This window comes from Rutidosis leptorrhynchoides, chromosome 8, assembly GCF_046630445.1.
Source record: "Rutidosis leptorrhynchoides isolate AG116_Rl617_1_P2 chromosome 8, CSIRO_AGI_Rlap_v1, whole genome shotgun sequence".
NCBI lineage: Eukaryota > Viridiplantae > Streptophyta > Magnoliopsida > Asterales > Asteraceae > Rutidosis > Rutidosis leptorrhynchoides.
The window spans coordinates 76,077,938-76,086,927 of record NC_092340.1 but is presented as its reverse complement, the minus strand read 5'-3'; positions in this window follow the sequence as shown (position 1 = coordinate 76,086,927).

The following is an 8,990-nucleotide window of genomic DNA, read 5'->3' as shown; positions in this document are numbered from 1 at the left end:
TTTTTGAAACGGGACCTCGAAAGCCTTCAATTTTGCCTTTTTTCAATTTTGACCGTTTTGAATTACTTTCATATCTTTTGTGTATGCATGACTTATGAAATGTCCCGTTCTTATTGATTAAAAACGTTCCATATTAATTGATTTCGTTGCGAGGTTTTGACCTCTATATGAGACGTTTTTCAAAGACTGCATTCATTTTTAAAACAAACCATAACCTTTATTTCATAAATAAAGGTTAAAAAAGCTTTACGTAGATTATCAAATAATGATAATCTAAAATATCTTGTTTACACATGACCATTACATAATGGTTTACAATACAAATATGTTACATCGAAATCAGTTTCTTGAATGCAGTTTTTACACAATATCATACAAACATGGACTCCAAATCTTGTCCTTATTTTAGTATGCAACAGCGGAAGCTCTTAATATTCACCTGAGAATAAACATGCTTTAAACGTCAACAAAAATGTTGGTGAGTTATAGGTTTAACCTATATATATCAAATCGTAACAATAGACCACAAGATTTCATATTTCAATACACATCCCATACATAGAGATAAAAATCATTCATATGGTGAACACCTGGTAACCGACATTAACAAGATGCATATATAAGAATATCCCCATCATTCCGGGACACCCTTCGGATATGATATAAATTTCGAAGTACTAAAGCATCCGGTACTTTGGATGGGGTTTGTTAGGCCCAATAGATCTATCTTTAGGATTCGCGTCAATTAGGGTGTCTGTTCCCTAATTCTTAGATTACCAGACTTAATATAAAGGGGCATATTCGATTTCGATAATTCAACCATAGAATGTAGTTTCACGTACTTGTGTCTATTTTGTAAATCATTTATAAAACCTGCATGTATTCTCATCCCAAAAATATTCGATTTTAAAAGTGGGACTATAACTCACTTTCACAGATTTTTACTTCGTCGGGAAGTAAGACTTGGCCATTGGTTGATTCACGAACCTATAACAATATATACATATATATCAAAGTATGTTCAAAATATATTTACAACACTTTTTAATATATTTTGATGTTTTAAGTTTATTAAGTCAGCTGTCCTCGTTAGTAACCTACAACTAGTTGTCCACAGTTAGATGTACAGAAATAAATCGATAAATATTATCTTGAATCAATCCACGACCCAGTGTATACGTATCTCAGTATTGATCACAACTCAAACTATATATATTTTGGAATCAACCTCAACCCTGTATAGCTAACTCCAACATTCACATATAGAGTGTCTATGGTTGTTCCGAAATATATATAGATGTGTCGACATGATAGGTCGAAACATTGTATACGTGTCTATGGTATCTCAAGATTACATAATATACAATACAAGTTGATTAAGTTATGGTTGGAATAGATTTGTTACCAATTTTCACGTAGCTAAAATGAGAAAAATTATCCAATCTTGTTTTACCCATAACTTCTTCATTTTAAATCCGTTTTGAGTGAATCAAATTGCTATGGTTTCATATTGAACTCTATTTTATGAATCTAAACAGAAAAAGTATAGGTTTATAGTCGGAAAAATAAGTTACAAGTCATTTTTGTAAAGGTAGTCATTTCAGTCGAAAGAACGACGTCTAGATGACCATTTTAGAAAACATACTTCCACTTTGAGTTTAACCATAATTTTTGGATATAGTTTCATGTTAATAATAAAAATCATTTTCTCAGAATAACAACTTTTAAATCAAAGTTTATCATAGTTTTTAATTAACTAACCCACAACAGCCCTCGGTGTTACTACGACGGCGTAAATCCGGTTTTACGGTGTTTTTCGTGTTTCCAGGTTTTAAATCATTAAGTTAGCATATCATATAGATATAGAACATGTGTTTAGTTGATTTTAAAAGTCAAGTTAGAAGGATTAACTTTTGTTTGCGAACAAGTTTAGAATTAACTAAACTATGTTCTAGTGATTACAAGTTTAAACCTTCGAATAAGATAGCTTTATATGTATGAATCGAATGATGTTATGAACATCATTACTACCTTAATTTCCTTGGATAAACCTACTGGAAAAGAGAAAAATGGATCTAGCTTCAATGGATCCTTGGATGGCTCGAAGTTCTTGAAGCAGAATCATGACACGAAAACAAGTTCAAGTAAGATCATCACTTGAAATAAGATTGTTATAGTTATAGAAATTGAACCAAAGTTTGAATATGATTATTACCTTGTATTAGAATGATAACCTACTATAAGAAACAAAGATTTCTTGAGGTTGGATGATCACCTTACAAGATTGGAAGTGAGCTAGCAAACTTGAAAGTATTCTTGATTTTATGAAACTAGAACTTTTGGAATTTATGAAGAACACTTAGAACTTGAAGATAGAACTTGAGAGAGTTCAATTAGATGAAGAAAATTGAAGAATGAAAGTGTTTGTAGGTGTTTTTGGTCGTTGGTGTATGGATTAGATATAAAGGATATGTAATTTTGTTTTCATGTAAATAAGTCATGAATGATTACTCATATTTTTGTAATCTTATGAGATATTTCATGCTAGTTGCCAAATGATGGTTCCCACATGTGTTAGGTGACTCACATGGGCTGCTAAGAGCTGATCATTGGAGTGTATATACCAATAGTACATACATCTAAAAGCTGTGTATTGTACGAGTACGAATACGGGTGCATACGAGTAGAATTGTTGATGAAACTGAACGAGAATGTAATTGTAAGCATTTTTGTTAAGTAGAAGTATTTTGATAAGTGTATTGAAGTCTTTCAAAAGTGTATAAATACATATTAAAACACTACATGTATATACATTTTAACTGAGTCGTTAAGTCATCGTTAGTCGTTACATGTAAGTGTTGTTTTGAAACCTTTAGGTTAACGATCTTGTTAAATGTTGTTAACCCAATGTTTATAATATCAAAAGAGATTTTAAATTATTATATTATCATGATATTATGATGTACGAATATCTCTTAATATGATATATATACATTAAATGTCGTTACAACGATAATCGTTACATATATGTCTCGTTTCAAAATCATTAAGTTAGTAGTCTTGTTTCTACATATGTAGTTCATTGTTAATATACTTAATGATATGTTTACTTATCATAATATCATGTTAACTATATATATATATATATAACCATATATATGTCATCATATAGTTTTTACAAGTTTTAACGTTCGTGAATCACCGGTCAACTTGGGTGGTAAATTGTCTATATGAAACCTATTTCAATTAATCAAGTCTTAACAAGTTTGATTGCTTAACATGTTGGAAACATTTAATCATGTAAATATCAATCTCAATTAATATATATAAACATGGAAAAGTTTGGGTCACTACAGTACCTACCCGTTAAATAAATTTCGTCCCGAAATTTTAAGCTGTTGAAGGTGTTGACGAATCTTCTGGAAATAGATGCGGGTATTTCTTCTTCATCTGATCTTCACGCTCCCAGGTGAACTCGGGTCCTCTACGAGAATTCCATCGAACCTTAACAATTGGTATCTTGTTTTGCTTAAGTCTTTTAACCTCACGATCCATTATTTCGACGGGTTCTTCGATGAATTGAAGTTTTTCGTTGATTTGGATTTCATCTAACGGAATAGTGAGATCTTCTTTAGCAAAACATTTCTTCAAATTCGAGACGTGAAAAGTGTTATGTACAGTCGCGAGTTGTTGAGGTAACTCTAGTCGGTAAGCTACTGGTCCGACACGATCAATAATCTTGAATGGTCCAATATACCTTGGATTTAATTTCCCTCGTTTACCAAATCGAACAACGCCTTTCCAAGGTGCAACTTTAAGCATGACCATCTCTCCAATTTCAAATTCTATATCTTTTCTTTTAATGTCAGCGTAGCTCTTTTGTCGACTTTGGGCGGTTTTCAACCGTTGTTGAATTTGGATGATCTTCTCGGTAGTTTCTTGTATAATCTCCGGACCCGTAATCTGTCTATCCCCCACTTCACTCCAACAAATCGGAGACCTGCACTTTCTACCATAAAGTGCTTCAAACGGCGCCATCTCAATGCTTGAATGGTAGCTGTTGTTGTAGGAAAATTCTGCTAACGGTAGATGTCGATCCCAACTGTTTCCGAAATCAATAACACATGCTCGTAGCATGTCTTCAAGCGTTTGTATCGTCCTTTCGCTCTGCCCATCAGTTTGTGGATGATAGGCAGTACTCATGTCTAGACGAGTTCCTAATGCTTGCTGTAATGTCTGCCAGAATCTTGAAATAAATCTGCCATCCCTATCAGAGATAATAGAGATTGGTATTCCATGTCTGGAGACGACTTCCTTCAAATACAGTCGTGCTAACTTCTCCATCTTGTCATCTTCTCTTATTGGCAGAAAGTGTGCTGATTTGGTGAGACGATCAACTATTACCCAAATAGTATCAAAACCACCTGCAGTCCTTGGCAATTTAGTGATGAAATCCATGGTAATGTTTTCCCATTTCCATTCCGGGATTTCGGGTTGTTGAAGTAGACCTGATGGTTTCTGATGCTCAGCTTTGACCTTAGAACACGTCAAACATTCTCCTACGTATTTAGCAACATCAGCTTTCATACCCGGCCACCAAAAATGTTTCTTGAGATCCTTGTACATCTTCCCCGTTCCAGGATGTATTGAGTATCTGGTTTTATGAGCTTCTCTAAGTACCATTTCTCTCATATCTCCAAATTTTGGTACCCAAATCCTTTCAGCCCTATACCGGGTTCCGTCTTCCCGAATATTAAGATGCTTCTCCGATCCTTTGGGTATTTCATCCTTTAAATTTCCCTTTTTTAAAACTCCTTGTTGCGCCTCCTTGATTTGAGTAGTAAGGTTATTATGAATCATTATATTCATAGATTTTACTCGAATGGGTTCTCTGTCCTTCCTGCTCAAGGCATCGGCTACCACATTTGCCTTCCCCGGGTGGTAACGAATCTCAAAGTCGTAATCATTCAATAATTCAATCCACCTACGCTGCCTCATATTCAGTTGTTTCTGATTAAATATGTGTTGAAGACTTTTGTGGTCGGTATATATAATACTTTTGACCCCATATAAGTAGTGCCTCCAAGTCTTTAATGCAAAAACAACCGCGCCTAATTCCAAATCATGCGTCGTATAATTTTGTTCGTGAATCTTCAATTGTCTAGACGCATAAGCAATCACCTTCGTTCGTTGCATTAATACACAACCGAGACCTTGCTTTGAGGCATCACAATAAATCACAAAATCATCATTCCCTTCAGGCAATGACAATATAGGTGCCGTAGTTAGCTTTTTCTTCAATAACTGAAACGCTTTCTCTTGTTCATCATTCCATTCAAATTTCTTCCCTTTATGCGTTAATGCAGTCAAGGGTTTTGCTATTCTGGAAAAGTCTTGGATGAACCTTCTGTAGTAACCAGCTAGTCCTAAAAACTGGCGTATGTGTTTCGGAGTTTTTGGGGTTTCCCACTTTTCAACAGTTTCTATCTTTGCCGGATCCACCTTAATACCTTCTTTGTTCACTATGTGACCGAGGAATTGAACTTCTTCCAACCAAAATTCACACTTTGAAAACTTAGCGTACAATTCTTCCTTCCTCAATACTTCTAACACCTTTCTCAAATGTTCACCGTGTTCTTGGTCATTCTTTGAGTAAATAAGTATGTCATCAATGAAAACAATGACAAACTTGTCAAGGTATGGTCCACACACTCGGTTCATAAGGTCCATGAACACAGCTGGTGCATTAGTTAAACCAAACGGCATGACCATAAACTCGTAATGACCGTAACGTGCTCTGAAAGCAGTCTTTGGAATATCATCTTCTTTCACCCGCATTTGATGATACCCGGAACGTAAGTCAATCTTTGAATAAATAGACGAGCCTTGTAGTTGATCAAATAAGTCGTCGATTCTCGGTAGTGGGTAGCGGTTCTTGATGGTAAGTTTGTTCAACTCTCGGTAGTCGATACACAACCTGAATGTACCATCTTTCTTCTTGACAAACAAAACAGGAGCTCCCCACGGTGATGTGCTTGGTCGAATGAAACCACGCTCTAAAAGTTCTTGTAATTGGCTTTGCAGTTCTTTCATCTCGCTGGGTGCGAGTCTGTAAGGAGCACGAGCTATTGGTGCAGCTCCTGGTACAAGATCTATTTGAAATTCAACGGATCGATGTGGGGGTAATCCCGGTAATTCTTTCGGAAATACATCGGGAAATTCTTTTGCAATGGGAACATCATTGATGCTCTTTTCTTCAGTTTGTACTTTCTCGACGTGTGCTAGAACAGCATAGCAACCTTTTCTTATTAGTTTTTGTGCCTTCAAATTACTAATAAGATGTAGCTTCGTGTTGCCCTTTTCTCCGTACACCATTAAGGGTTTTCCTTTTTCTCGTATAATGCGAATTGCATTTTTGTAACAAACGATCTCCGCTTTCACTTCTTTCAACCAGTCCATACCGATTATCACATCAAAACTCCCTAACTCTACTGGTATCAAATCAATCTTAAATGTTTCGCTAACCAGTTTAATTTCTCGATTCCGACATATATTATCTGCTGAAATTAATTTACCATTTGCTAATTCGAGTAAAAATTTACTATCCAAAGGCGTCAATGGACAACTTAATTTAGCACAAAAATCTCTACTCATATAGCTTCTATCCGCACCCGAATCAAATAAAACGTAAGCAGATTTATTGTCAATAAGAAACGTACCCGTAACAAGCTCCGGGTCTTCCTGTGCCTCTACCGCATTAATATTGAAAACTCTTCCACGGCCTTGTCCATTCGTGTTCTCCTGGTTCGGGCAATTTCTAATAATGTGGCCTGGTTTTCCACATTTATAACAAACTACATTGGCATAACTTGCTCCGACACTACTTGCTCCGCCATTACTCGTTCCGACACCATTTGTTCCTTTCGTTCTATTAACCCCTGGTCCGTAGACCTCACACTTCGCCGCGCTATGACCATTTCTTTTACACTTGTTGCAAAATTTGGTGCAGAACCCCGAGTGATTCTTTTCACACCTTTGGCATAGCTGCTTCTGATTGTTGTTGTTGTTACGGTTATTATTGTTGTTGGGATGATTGTTGTAGTTGCTGTTGTTGTTGTTGTTGTTGTTGGGCCGTTTGTTGTAGTTGCGATTGATGTTGCGATTGTTGGGATAATTGTTGCGATTATTGTTGTAATTGCTGTTGTTGTTGTATTGGTGATTCTTATCACCGTTTTCCTCCCACTTTCTTTTGACTTGCTTCACATTGGCCTCTTCAGCAGTCTGTTCTTTAATTCTTTCTTCAATCTGGTTCACTAGTTTGTGAGCCATTCTACATGCCTGTTGTATGGAGGCGGGCTCGTGTGAACTTATATCTTCTTGGATTCTTTCCGGTAATCCTTTCACAAACGCGTCGATCTTCTCTTCCTCATCTTCGAATGCTCCCGGACACAATAGGCACAATTCTGTGAATCGTATTTCGTACGTGGTAATATCAAATCCTTGGGTTCGTAACCCTCTAAGTTCTGTCTTGAGCTTATTGACCTCGGTTCTGGGACGGTACTTCTCGTTCATCAAGTGCTTGAATGCTGACCACGGTAGTGCGTACGCATCGTCTTGTCCCACTTGCTCTAGATAGGTATTCCACCATGTTAACGCAGAACCTGTGAAGGTATGCGTAGCGTACTTCACTTTGTCCTCTTCAGTACACTTACTTATGGCAAACACCGATTCGACCTTCTCGGTCCACCGTTTCAATCCAATCGGTCCTTCGGTTCCATCAAATTCCAAAGGTTTGCAGGCAGTGAATTCTTTGTAGGTGCATCCTACATGATTTCCTGTACTGCTAGATCCAAGGTTATTGTTGGTATGTAGCGCAGCCTGTACTGCGGCTATGTTTGAAGCTAGAAAAGTACGGAATTCCTCTTCATTCATATTCACGGTGTGTCGAGTAGTCGGTGCCATTTCCTTCAAAATAGTCAAATGGAACAAGTTAATCATACAGAATATTAAGAGTAGTTAATAGTATTTCGTAGCATAATATGAACTCATTTATAAAAGCTTTTTCTTCATATTAGCGTTTTATAAGTTTAAATTCGGGTAGTACCTACCCGTTAAGTTCATACTTAGTAGCTAATATACAATTCAACTACTACAATTCTATATGAAAAACTGATTATAATAATATTTCGCGTTCAAACTTTTATACAATATTTTACAAACTTACAATACCGCTTATTTTACATAAAGCATGAAATATAGCACACAATAACTTTGATACAAGATAGTTGTGAACATAATTCTAGCTAGTACACAAGTCGTTCAGCAAAGGCAATAAAGACACGTAATTCATACGTCCAGAAACAAGTCATGCATTTTGGTTTTACTAGGACTACTTCCCATCCTTGGTCTTGTGGAACATAACCGTTATGGCCGTTGATAAGACAGCGTGTTGTAACGTCGTCAAAGGGACGAGGGTTACGTAATGTCCAACAGTCCCGTAATAATCTAAAAACCTCATTTCTTACCCCAATTACCGACTCCGTCACTTGTGGAAACGTTTTGTTTAATAGTTGTAGCCCGATGTTCTTGTTCTCACTTTGGTGAGAAGCGAACATTACTAATCCGTAAGCATAACATGCTTCTTTATGTTGCATGTTAGCCGCTTTTTCTAAATCACGAAGTCCAATATTTGGATATATTGAGTCAAAATAATTTCTTAACCCGTTGCGTAAAATAGCATTTGGGTTCCCCGCAATATATGCGTCAAAGTAAACACATCGTAACTTATGGGTTTCCCAATGTGATATCCCCCATCTTTCAAACGAAAGTCTCTTATAAACCAAGACATTCTTGGAACGTTCTTCGAATGTCTTACAAACTGATCTCGCCTTAAATAGTTGTGCCGAAGAATTCTGGCCGACTCTAGACAAGATTTCATCAATCATGTCTCCGGGTAGGTCTCTTAAAATATTGGGTTGTCTATCCATTTT